The sequence below is a fragment of the Pleurodeles waltl genome, chromosome 2_1 (genome assembly GCF_031143425.1).
Source record: "Pleurodeles waltl isolate 20211129_DDA chromosome 2_1, aPleWal1.hap1.20221129, whole genome shotgun sequence".
In the NCBI taxonomy this organism is placed as follows: Eukaryota; Metazoa; Chordata; class Amphibia; order Caudata; family Salamandridae; genus Pleurodeles; species Pleurodeles waltl.
Genome location: NC_090438.1, coordinates 714,956,141 through 714,969,462, shown reverse-complemented (window position 1 = coordinate 714,969,462; position 13,322 = coordinate 714,956,141). Strand labels below are relative to the sequence as shown.

The following is a 13,322-nucleotide window of genomic DNA, read 5'->3' as shown; positions in this document are numbered from 1 at the left end:
GACAAGTATCTTTGATATCGTCTCTTGGTTTGGTACATAATTCTGTAACTTCCAAACAATCATGTTCAACATCGTCTATGTTAGACAGATCTTCCCCCTCATTTGGTAATAGAGTGGCTGGGTTAAGCACTGTACACCTTTTTATTGTTACATATGGTTCCCCAAGAATCACTGTTTCATATTGTGTCAGTCTTGCATTTGTCAAATATTGCGTCTTTGACCTGGTCAATAGAATTTCTATTGAATGAGGTACCAACACTGTCAGAGGATAACCCATCACAATATTTTCACTTTGAGTTATACTCTGTTCAACCGCTGCAGCTGCTTGTAAACATCCAGGTAAGGCTGCTGCAACATTATCCAAGTAGCTGAAAAATATGCTACTGGATGATTGACACCACCATATTTTTGTGTCAAAACAGACAAGGAACATCCATCTCTCTCATGACAAAACAATAGAAAAGGTTTGTGTAATCAGGCATACCTAAAGCTGGTGCTTGACACAAACTTTCTCTTAGCTCAGTAAAAGCTCTCCTACATTCCTCATCCATCATTATGGGATCTGAAACATCTTTATGTGTCAACCTTTGCAATGGCTTTGAAACAGCTGAAAAATGTGGGATCCACTGACGTCAATATCCTACCATTCCCAAAAACATTCTCAACTCTTTTTGTGAACTGGGCATTTTCATTTTCATTATTGCCGCTACTCTCTCTGGAAACTCTCCTCACCCCTTTCTCAATCAAATGTTCCAAATATTTCACTTCTTGCTGACAATACTGCAACTTAGCAGGAGAAACTTTATGACCATTGTCTCCCAGAAAATTCAACAATGCAATTGTATCCTCTTTGCAGCCTTCCTTTGTTTTCGATGCAATCAACAAATTATCAATGTACTGTACTAAAGTCGACTGATAAGGCATTACCAGTGACTCCAGGTTCTTTTTCAATATATGGTTGAAAATCAATGGTGATTCTGAAAACCCTTGTGGAATTCTACACCAAAAGTAGCCTCTGGTCAGGAATTTGCAACAAAAGATATATATCCTATCCTCATGTAGAGGTACTGAAAAGAAAGCGTGGCACAAATCAATGACTGTGAACCATTCTGCATCACATGGAATCTGAAACATTATTACTGCTGGATTTGGCATAACTGGACAACACTTCACTACTATGGGGGTCAATCTGACCTTGGCGGTCCATGACCGCCATGGCGGCGGAAGCACCGCCAACAGTCTGGCGGTGCTTCCTGGGCGATTCTGACCGCGGCGGTAAAGCCGCGGTCAGAAAAGGGGAGCCGGCAGTTTCCCGCCGGATTCCCGCTGGCCCAGGGAATCCGCCATGGCGGCGCTGCTTGCAGCACCGCCATGGGGATTCCGAGCGCCTTCCCGCCAGCCTGTTTCTGGAGGTGTCCACCGCCAGAACCAGGATGGCGGGAACGGGTGCCATGGGGCCCCAGGGGGCCCCTGCACTGCCCATGCCACTGGCATGGGCAGTGCAGGGGCCCCCTAACAGGGCCCCACAAAGATTTTCACTGTCTGCTGTGCAGACAGTGAAAATCGCAACGGGTGCCACTGCACCCGTCGCACCCCTTCAACTCCGCCAGCCCCATTCCGAGCCGGCTTCATTGTTGAAGGGGCTGTCCCGCTGGGCCGGCCGGCGGTCTTCTGGCGGTCGCCCGCCGGCCCAGCGGGAAAGCCGGAATGGCCGCTGCGGTCTTTTGACCGCGGAGCGGTCTTTCGGCGGGAACCGCTTGGCGGGGGCGACCGCCGACCGCCGCGGTCAGAATGACCGCCTATTTCATTTATTTTTCTCAAGTCCTGGACTAGATGTATTTTCCCATTCGGCTTTTTCAAACCCATTATTGGTGAATTGTACGGACTGCTCATCACCTCTTTCAAAACTCCTTGCTCCAAAACTTGTTCTATCAATGGTCTTATCCCATCTATTATATCATTTGTCATTGGGTACTGAGCAGTTTGCGGAAATACCACATTCTCTTTCACTGCCACTCTGACTCCTTCAACTCCTTTAATCAAACCAATATCTTTTCCTGAGAAATCCCAAACCATCGGTCTGACACTTTCCTACAAATCACTCGGCAAATCCTTCTTTTATAAAAATGGAGAGAAATTGATTAAATCTTCCAGATTGTGCTCTTCGTTTGTCTCTTCTTCGTCAATTGCCTGATCATCCTCAACACTCAGTATGGCTAATTAACAAGACATCATCCTTTTCTTTTCATCAACTGGCAAATCATTTTCATTGCCACTAAAGGTCTCCATCGTGATTGCATTTCTTGAACACATAATCGAACAATTTATCTTACACAACAAGTCTCTTCCCAACAGTGATACTGGACTGGAGCCACAAACAACAAAACTATGATAATCTCTAAAATTTCCAATTTTCACAAGAACTGGCTCTGTAAGAGCGTTAACCAACTTTTTATTTGCAACGCCTACTATCTGCACTGTCCTTTCTGAAACAGGTATGTCTAGAACCTCTGTCATCCTTATCGTTGAGCGTGTCGCTCCTGTGTCAACCAAAAAATTAGCCTTGTGACCATATACTTCTCCCTGTACACAAGGATCTCTCTGATCCACATCTAATGATGCAGCCATCATATACTCCTCCTCATCTGAAGTATCCTTTGTCCATTCAGCGTTTATTTTATTCTCACTTTGTAAGGGAAATTGTTCAACTGTCTTTTCACTTTTGTTTTTACTCTGATTCGTGACCACTTGCGAAAGCATAACCTGTTGCTGTTCGATTGGGTTCTGTACTATTTGAACCTGTCTCGGTATGTGCATATGCTGTACAGGCACCATCTGCACCTGTGGCTGCATTTGTTGTATTTGTGGCATTTGTACCTTTTGTACCTGAGGTTGTACATTTTGCATTTGTTGCACCGGCTGTAAAGGCTGAAAAACTTGCATATTATTCACATCATTCTGAAAATTTTGATTTTGACTTCCCATTCTAGGTCCTCTCATTCCCCGAAATGAGTTGACACCATTTGTTTGCTGAACCATTCTTCCCTGGTTCAACATTGGACACTGTATTTTCCAATGTCCCAGCAATCCGCAAATGTGACAAGGTAACACCTTTCGCCTTTGTTGCTCATCTTGCATCACCACTGAACTCAAATCTACATTTCAATTAACTACTGGAAGCATCATTCCACCTCGACCTCTACCTCAACCTTGACTCGGAAACAAACCATTTCCCTGTGGCAGTTGTTGAAAATGTCCTTGCAATCCTGTCTGTGCAGCCTTAATCTGCATCACCATTGCTTTCTCCTTCAGCTTTTTCTGCTTCAACTCAATTTCATCACTACAGTATTTAGCATACTGCAAAACTTAATCAATCGGCTTTGCTTGCCGTCAGATCAAATGATTCTTGATCATTTGGCTTACTTCTGGTTTCAACCGGTCAACAAATCTAAACACCAAGTAAATTCATGCTCTCCTTCTCAATTGATTCTACACCACTGAATTGTTTGAATGTGTTAGACTTTTCATCCTTGGCGTGGTCTCCCTTAACATTTTGCCTCTGTTCCCCAGGTTGTTGATGTGTGCTGGATTCTGATTTTGCTGTTTTTGTTACTCTGGGCGCTTTACCGCTGCTAACCAGTGCTAAAATGCAAGTGCTTCTTTACAAAATGTGTATGTAATTGGCTTATCCATGATTGGCATATTTGGTTTACAAGTAAGTCCCTAGTAAAGTGCACTAGAGGTGCCAGGGCCTGTAAATCAAATGCTACTATTGGGCCTGCAGCACTGATTGTGCCACCCACATGAGTAGCTCTATAATCATGTCTCAGACCTGCTACTGCAGTGTCTGTGTGTGCAGTCTTAACTGTAAATTCGACTTGACAAGTGTACCCACTTACCAGGCCCAAGCCTTCCCTTTTCTTACGTGTAAGGCACCCCTAAGGTAGGCCCTAGGTAGCCCCAAGTGCAGGGTGCAGTGCATGGTTAAGGTAGGACATGTAGTAATGTGTTTTATATGTCCTGACAGTGAAATATTGATAAATTAGTTTTTCACAGTTGCAAGGCCTGTCCCTCTCATAGGTTAACATGGGGGCTACCTTTACATCTGATTTAAGTGTAGATTCCCTTTGGGAGCGGATGGACATGTGGAGTTTGGGGTCTCTGAGCTCACAATTTAAAAATACATCTTTTGGTAAAGTTGATTTTAAGATTGTGTGTTTGAAAATGCCACTTTTAGAAAGTGAGCATTTTCTTGCTTATATCATTTCTGTGACTCTGCCTGTTTGTGGATTCCCTGTCTGGGTCAGTTTGACAGTTGGGCTGGGTGCACCTAACACTAGACAGTGACACAAAAGGAGCTGGGGTGTAGTCTGCATTTCCTGATGAGCCATCTGTGCTAGGAGGGAGGGGAGGAGTGGTCACTTACACCTGAAAGGGCTGTGCCTTTCCTCACACAATGCAGTCTCCGACCCCCTGGTGAGTGTCTGGGGCCTGGTCTGGGCAAGGCAGGATTTCACATTCAAAAGAGACTTTACTTTGAAGTAAGCCTACTTCAAAGGAGAAATTGGGTATAAGAAGGGCACCCAAAACCACAGACTTTAGAAAACTTCTGGAAACAAGAGGAACCTCTGCCTGGAGAAGAGCTGAAGAGCTGAGGAAAAGTGCTGCCCTGCCTGTGACTGTGCTTTGTGGAGCTATCCTGCAGTTGCTGCTTCTGCCAGAGTAAGAGGGCAAAGACTGGACTTTGTGTGCCTTCCATCTTGTGAAGAAATCTCCAAGGGCTTGATTTAGAGCTTACCTCCTGTTGTTTGAAGTCTCAGGGACAGCAAAGACTTCTCTCTGCCAGCACCTGGAGTCTCTGGAGAGACTCCTGCTCTGACAAGTGGTGCCCTAACCAGTCCCTGGGCCCTTGAAAGGAAAGCTGGTGGAAATCCAAGGAAATCGACTTCGGACGACTTCGGACCGACGCCGCTGCTGAATCCGGTGACACCGCCTCCACCCGACTCCGTGATCTTCACTGGAACGCAACGATCTTCGCAGGCCCGACACCGCTGCAGCCCCCCTGAAGTCTGCAACTCCGTGGAAGTCGCCGCACCACGTCGTGATCGACGCTGCTCGAAGTGCACGGATTCAAAGTTTCGCACAGATGCCGCGATCCCCGACTTCGTGCATCGGCTTGTTTTCACTCTTCACCAAAGGTACTGTACTTGGGGGTCTACGCGACTCCATATTCGGCGCCGCTAGTATCGGCTTGTTGTGAACAACTCCGTCACGACGCTGTGTTAACATCTCATCGAAGCATTTTGTGTTTCAAAGCGCTATTTGTTTAGATAAATATTTCCTATTTTTCTAAACTGGTGTTGTGTCATTTTGTAGTGTTTTCATTAAGTTACTGTATGTGTTGGTACAAATACTTTACACCTAGCACTCTGAAGTTGAGCCTACTGCTCTGCCAAGCTACCAAGGGGGTAAACAGGGGTTAGCTGAGGGTGTTTCTCTTTTACTCTGACTAGAGTGAGGGTCCTTGCTTGAACAGGGGATAACCTGACTGTCAACCAAAGACCCCATTTCTAACAGAATGCCTTCAACAATCTTTCATAATATGCATGAACTGATTCCTTCCCTTCCTCTGTTGTTCTAATTATGCGCTACCAATCAACATTTTTCGGCGAAATTTTCATTTTAAAAAACTCAATGACTTTATAGTAATGTTTCATTACTTCAGGAGATGGCGCACCTGTTTTTACATCCCCAACTCTTCGGCCAATCAACACTTCTCTTGCATTCAATCCACAAATCTGCTGGAACAACAATGTCAAAAAGTGTATTCAAGTCTTCCCATAGACATTTCGAAAGTTTCACAAAACTATCTGTCTGCTGGTACCACTCCATTGGCTTCTCCCTCAGTCTTTGGTAATCATTTGTAAAACTCATAATATCACTTCTATTCCAGGGTACATGTATAAAATTCCCTCCTGGCGTTGCTCTCATTGGTAATATTTTTACTATATCTCCTGTCTGTGACCCATCATCTTTCTTTGGTCTCTCTCTTTTCCTGTCCCATTTACTCTCCCATTTGTCCAATGCCCTCCAAACCTGCACTCTCTCAAGTAATTCTTTAATAGGTGTTCTCATCCCTGCAGATCTCATGTGAATGAAGTCTTCTTCCTCCAAATTTAATCTATAACTTTTTTTAGTGTTTTCATTTTTGTCAAATCAATGTCATATTCGTCTGCTACATCTTGTAACTGTTGATAAACCCCTTTTGCTCCCTTTGTAATGACTTTACATAGATATCTCAACTACCCATCGGTATAGGATTCAAGTCTGTTCACCCCCATGGTCCCTTCTAAAAGTTCACTCCCTTCCATGTTTAATCTCACCTTGTTTATTGTCTCTTCCTCTTTATCCCTTCTCTCTTGTTGTTTTGAATTGTTTAAATCTTCTAGCCATGTTGTGATTTCTTGTGCAGACAAGCCTTTCAATGATACTCCTTTGGCTTGTGCACCTGCTCCTCGCTCTTGCCCTGAACTCGTACTCTGCTGCGGAGCCATTGTCCCCAAATCCTCAACAGGTGACAAATCTATTAAATAATTTGTCTCATTTAAACTTGGTCCTTGTCTATTCTGCACATTTACCAATTAATTCTCTCCACTATTGTCCACACGAACATGTAATGGAGTTACCGGACCCATCATAATAGGTACAGTAATTGCCTCTGAATTAATCAGTGTTTCAACTTTCTGCGTGTGTCCTGCACTCATGCTCTGCATCTATGGAATCTGCATATGTACAGGTTCTCTTAAATTCATCCCTTGGCGATCTTGTGATAACACTAAATTAATAGCTGTTTTCACAATCTGAGCCTCTGGCTGTATCTCAGGAATGTTTGTTTCAAACTGCTGTCTTTTGCTCAATGAATCATTAAAACTACTCTGCATCTGAACTCTCTCATTGTCCTGGATACTCTTCGTTGATTCTGAAATCAATGGTGCAGTAGGAGTTGTATTACTAATTACACTCCCATCTGATCTGTTATCATTCTGCTGTCTCACATTTGGTGGAGGATATGTTTCTAAAACATGATTAACTATCTAATTGTCCTCCATTTCATCATCATTAAACATAACTCGTTTTGGCTCCTTCATCTCTTGTGAATCCTTCTTCTTTTTCTTTCCATCTTTTGTCTCAATCTCATCTTCCTTTGTTATTGCAGGAAATAATCTGACACCATGTAATGTTTCTACACTCCACCTTTTCTGCTCTTCATCCCATACAGCTTCAGATAATGTCTTTTCTATTCTTCTCATTTTCTTTTCAAATTTTAAAGCCTGTTGCTGCTTCGATATCAGTTCCCATATTGCTAATGCTTCGTACTGTGCTGGCCTCGGTGAAGGTTTTAAACTGTACATTTTTTACCTCAAATTATCCAGGATTCTTAAATTAAATGTACCATGTTCTGGAAAGGCTAGATAACCTTCTTTTTTCATTGTAATCTTTTTCAACCAAAGCATACCGCTGCACATCTCTTCTCAAACACAACATATGCTGGAGTATTCTCTGGCAGACAAACCTCTCCTTCGAGTGCCGGTATTTATTCATCACCCCTCAACGCACTTCTCGGAGCTTTGAAAAACTTCATTTTTGACTCAATTTATTCAAATCTTGATATCTACAGCAAAAATTATTCTTAAACTCAGTTAAACAAAGCAAATACAAACAATAAACAAAGATTAAAGAAAGAATAACCAATAATGTAAAGTGACTACGATCCCGCAATTCTCTTCGACCCCCTCGCCTTCCAATCATGTTACTCTATTGTCGGACTGATTGATAAATCCGTGCGCGATTCCTTCTTGCTAATCAACCAATCCCAGTGAGGCACCGATTACATCACACCCACACATTCACCCCCTTTCACTGAGACGCAGACAAAGTCTGTTGTACCAATCTTTCACAACCCACACACAAAATCAACGCAATATTAATTTACGAGCTATTTTACAATAAAGAAAACAAATATGCTCATTTACTACAGGTAGGGTAACACAAACGCTTCAGAACCCTCCAAAGAAACTTTCAGCTTTCGCCTACTCCTTTTTCATTGTTCCCACAATCGTAAGCAAAATTAGACCTGCGAACTTCACTTCTCCACTGTTCCTTGGATTATTGTCTAGTGCACCAATTTCTCACAAACCCGACTTACCGATCACGATGGATCGGTCTACTAAATGAACGAATTACAACATATACCAAGTGTCTCTCTACACTTATCAATATACTCCGGAGCCCCAGACCTCTCTCCTTAGGTCTGTCATCAACAACCATGTGGATAATCAAACTCCACCAGGAACATACCCTTCAACCTAGGGAGTCTCCAAGAACCGGGGAAAGCCACTTAAGGCAACTAGCAACTCATCATGTCAAATTTGTTTAAGAATTTGAAAAAGAAAAGAAAGAACAAACCAACAACAACTTTAGCACACCCCAAACCTCACAACCTCATTATGACATCATCAAAACAATGACATAACCGTAATCTGCTACCAAAAACTGTTAACGCGCTTTATAATCCTAGCTATTATCTACAGTGAATAGTGGACTCTGCGCTAGAGGACGATGGATTGAAGCAACATAGGTTTGAGGGGATGTCATCAATGAACGTCGTGAGTATCAACAAAAGTTAATAATGATCAATATTTCAAACTTCAATCAATAACCACACCAGTTTATTAAGAAGAATTCATATACTTATTTCCCTATATTAACAATGCTAATGTCACGAAAATAACTCTCAAACACAAATGATAAGCATATAAGATCAATTGCGGTTGGTTAAAGCATTTTATATATCTCAGTTTGATCAAGACACAATTAAACAAAATATCTCCAAAAGAATCACACTTATTAATAATACAAAGACTGGTAATAATGGCAAAGTATACATTAGTTCAGCATCAAATGATTTCAAAACATGTTATTTCAGAATTAGTTCCCTCACTAACCACAGATTAGCATCAACATGTTGGGCTTCATGTAAAAAGAATTTAGTAACACAAATTTTGAAAAAAACCTTTATTTCAGTTAATGATTGAAAACTATATTATTAATATGCAGCAATTGAGTCGTAAGTTGCAGCTGGTACCTAGAAAGCAAAAGAGACACATATTACATTACAATGACATACATTACCAATAGTAAAAGAAGGAACAGCAAGTAACATGCTTCAGCCAGGGGACACCATCAGTTATGGCCTAATAACAGCTAACCCACTCAGCCAATACGAACTTCAACTGCTCTAGTCTGCTCTCCAAACTCTAAAATTGTAATAATCATACTCTTCCATAAACAATTCTACCCCAGTTGTTATACTAAATCCTAATAAGCTTATGATTGGTCAGTCTATGGGGTGGTTTAATTTCAGCCAATCAACAACTAAATTGATGACCTAAAGCACAACAAATCTACGCTAACTATAACATTATCTTCCAGAATAACCTTTTCTCTTCCATCTTGTCTGTGGCTCCATTGTTTCACCGCCTCTCAAATATCTTGTCTCAGGAAGAAACTTTTACTGTATCCACTCACTTCCATCCTCGAGGAGAGACCAGATATTAGTAACATTCTCAAATAATAAGACATTTCAACTCATGCAATGCTTGGTTAAAACATGACCTTGTAAGACATACCGCAGCAACCCACTAGAGGTAGCTGTGAGCACATCTACACAAACTTCAAAAACACCTTTATGTAAGCTTTTGTATCATGGAAAATAACAACAGCTTTAAGTTAGAATTTCACTCAGCTGAGAACTGAAAAACGAACATTTTCAAAAGTCACTCGTTTTGCACGTTAATTCATTGCACATTTTAGTATAAAATCATTAATAAACATATTAGAAAATTCACACATTCACCATGGTGGCAGGCACACCGCTCACTCTATTTTTGGAAGCATTTACGGTGATTGGCACACCTTACCTGCCAGTATGCTCTCAGTTGAAATGTGGTAGGCAACAAGTGTATGCTGTTTTTATCCGCGATAAGTGCATGATATTTCATTCTAAGTTTTTACTAGTGATTGTTATTCTCTAATTTGACACAGTTTGGGTAAAATTATTGCATAATTATTTTAATCTATCATGGCCACATCTCAGTCTATTGTGCAACCTCCACCTTTCCCATAAAAACTGGCAGACCATCTATTTCATGGAAATAATGGTTGAGCATTTTTGAAAATTATTTGGTGGCAATTGATGCCTCAAAATATAATGCTATTCATCAGGCAGCACTGTTATTTATTCACTTAGGAGAGGCTGGTCAATAAGTATTCGACAATTTTCCACCTAATGCAGCACCATGATTCTTGGCATGTATATGCAGAAGCTACGGCTCGAATACGCAAACAATATACCAAAGAGCCATCTGTTGTGCAACAAAGGCATAATGTTTTTAAAAGGAAACAAATGATGGATGAAACAGTGGAGGATTACTTAGCAGTATTAAGAGTGTTTGCAGCGAAGTGTGTATTTTGAACAAATTTAGTTGTGTATGTACCAGATTAGTTGATAGTCAGCTGTTCCAACAAAAAGATTCAGGAGCACATCTTGACTTGTAAAAATCCTTCTATAGATTATGTCATGGCAAGAAGTATAGAATGATCACTAATTTTGTCCTAAAATCTGACTGAGGATCTAAAAACGGGTATGCAAGTTGTGGCTGTAAGTGACATTGAAGAAACTAAAGTAAGAATAAGGAAAGAAAAAGTTTGGAAAATGCATTTTCAGGATCTTGTTACAGATGCGGATCGAAATATCACTTAGGCAATAGTTTGTCATGCCCTGCTCAGGGGAAGAGATGCATCTATTGTAAGAAGGCTGGACATTTTCAAAGTGAATGACAAACCATCAAACCTAAACCTAAAGTTGCTCAAATGGAAGTAGATAAGGAGACCTTGTGCGACCGTTTAAAGAATGTTTTGTTAATATGGTGAATATTGTTTAATATGGTGAATGTTTCACCCAAGAAATACAAAGGCTCTATATGTGAGGTTAAAATTGTTACAGCCAAATGTGGGAATAATGGCAGACTGTGGTTCCCCTTTTACCATAATGCCTGACATAACGTTTGAGAAATATTGGTCGAGAAAGCTATTGCTGCAGACAGATGTTGATGCAGAAGAGTTTGGAGATTATGACATCATCATGAAAGGTTAGTTCATGGGTGTTTTAAACTTCAAAGGTAGCGAAATCTTTACCAAAATGTAAGTTGCAGAAAAAGGGAGAAATATTATAGGTTGGCAAGATCAGGCAAAACTCTGAATCTTTTTGAAACCTGGTCATGATGAACCTGTACTTCTTGGTGATTCTACTCTAGAAGACTCACGTATACAGAGTGCGGATAGAGTGATAGAGGGTTTGTTAAAGAAATGTGACAATTTTTTAGGTCTAGTGAAAAAATGTGAGCATAAGATCAAATTAAAAATCAAGAAAATTGTACGACTGGTGAGTGTCTTTGCAAAGTCAAGGAATATCTTATTTCCGATTGACCGTGTGACAGAAGTATGAGTGTAGAATTGAAGTAATTTGTGCAAGTTGTCTATGAATTGTCAGTAGTTAATGACATAGTTATGAGGGAAGGTGTTTTTGTGTCCCTTGTGGGACTACATGCTAAAATGATATCTCATGCACACCAAGGACATTTGGGAGTTACAGCAACAGCGAAGAACATAAAGCAGCATTATTGGTGGTTTAGAATGGATAATCAAGTTAAGATATGTATTGATAAGTGCACAGAATGTTTTTGCTCAGGCAAACATTTGAAAGTGAGTACCAGTTCTTCATGTCCAAGTAAATGGCCTAATAGAACTTGGGAGAAAATAGGTATTCATTTTGCAGGACAGTTTTACATTTTGAGGAATAAGAACAGGTATCCTTGCAGCAATTGACTAGTTCTTCAAGTGGTTGTATTTTGCATTTGTCACAATGGCTGGTACTATTACGGCCATTAAGTATTTGGAGTGGTTGTTTCATGTGGAGGGTCCTTCTAAGGAGATTGTTATGGATTGTGGCACACATTTTGTGTCTGATGAAATGGCATTGTTTCTTAGCAAACATTTGTTCAAACACGTTAGGGAATCATATATATTATCCTTCATCTAATGGGCTTGTTGAGAGGGCCATCTGTATGCTTGAAGACGGTGTGCAAACGGCAGTTGCTAACAAGTTGGAGGTGTCAGGTTATCTACAACAAAAAGTGTGGAGTTACAATAGCAATCCTCATAGTGCAACAGGTGTTGCCCCTTTTGTTCTTTTAAGGGTTAGAAAACCACTTTCTAACATCAGTCCTGCGTGGCTTCAAGAAAAGGTTGGGTACTGTAAAACTAAGTTGGATTTGGATAGCCTTTGTGTACGAAACAAACAAAACACTAGCAAGGAACATTTTGACAAGACTAAGCATGTGAAAGAATTGGAAGTGATGCCTGGTGACTGGGTTTTGGTTAGAAAACCCATGAGAGTGAACAAAGGAGAATCAAAGTTTTCTATGCCCACTAAAGTTGAGAGAGTGTCTTGATGGGCTGTTCTGCTTGAAAACAAGGGATGGTGGAATATGAATGTTCTTCTTAAGATTACTAACGAACAAACAAATATCATCAGAAATAAACTCTGGAACAGGAGTGTCGAAAATGATGATGCTAAAGAAGCAGACTGGTATCATCTGGGTATTCTGTTAGACAAAATTTGCATTATATAGGATGAGATAGTTAGTGCAGCTCCTGAGGAGGGGAATGCCGCCCTGGATGCAGAGTGTTATGATGGTGACAACCCTATCAGAAGTTGCAGACTTAGAACTACTCCAGCTAGATTTAAGGATTATGTTAGATATATAGATTTTTTATTGATTTGATTTTTTTGTATTTTTGTTTATATGAAAGGGGAGATGGTGGTATATGGGTATTGTACTTTATTAGTTAAAGTTCTGTTGTTCAATTATAGAATTTGTGTATGACAAATAAGATGTCAGAAGTAGGATTCTGGAATGTTTATTAGTGCTGGGTCAGTTGTTACAGCACTGGCGAGCAGGAATGGGTCCTGTTTTGGAATAAACATCTAATTTGGAAATCATAAGAAGCTTCCTGCATATTTCCTCATGAATATCCTCAACAATGATCTACTTTCATGGCCTATATTGATTTGATGTGTGATTGGGATAATAAATACACAGTTTGTATGGGCTCCCAAGGAGATCATTTTATGACACAACCATAACCTAGGGCTAAGATTTAACTGCTGAAATATTTGGGCACATTGAGCAAAACATACA

The 13,322-nt window shown here is 40.6% G+C and overlaps 1 long non-coding RNA gene across 1 annotated transcript in view; it reads right to left on the bottom strand.

The window, feature by feature from the left end:
* Positions 1 to 8,764: 8,764 nt before the first annotated feature.
* LOC138259117 (uncharacterized) overlaps positions 8,765 to 13,322 on the bottom strand; it is a 33,516-nt gene continuing 28,958 nt past the window's right edge. The window contains exon 3 of the long non-coding RNA XR_011198642.1: positions 8,765 to 9,145. This is a non-coding gene — a long non-coding RNA (uncharacterized lncRNA). The remainder of the gene's footprint in view (positions 9,146 to 13,322) is intronic.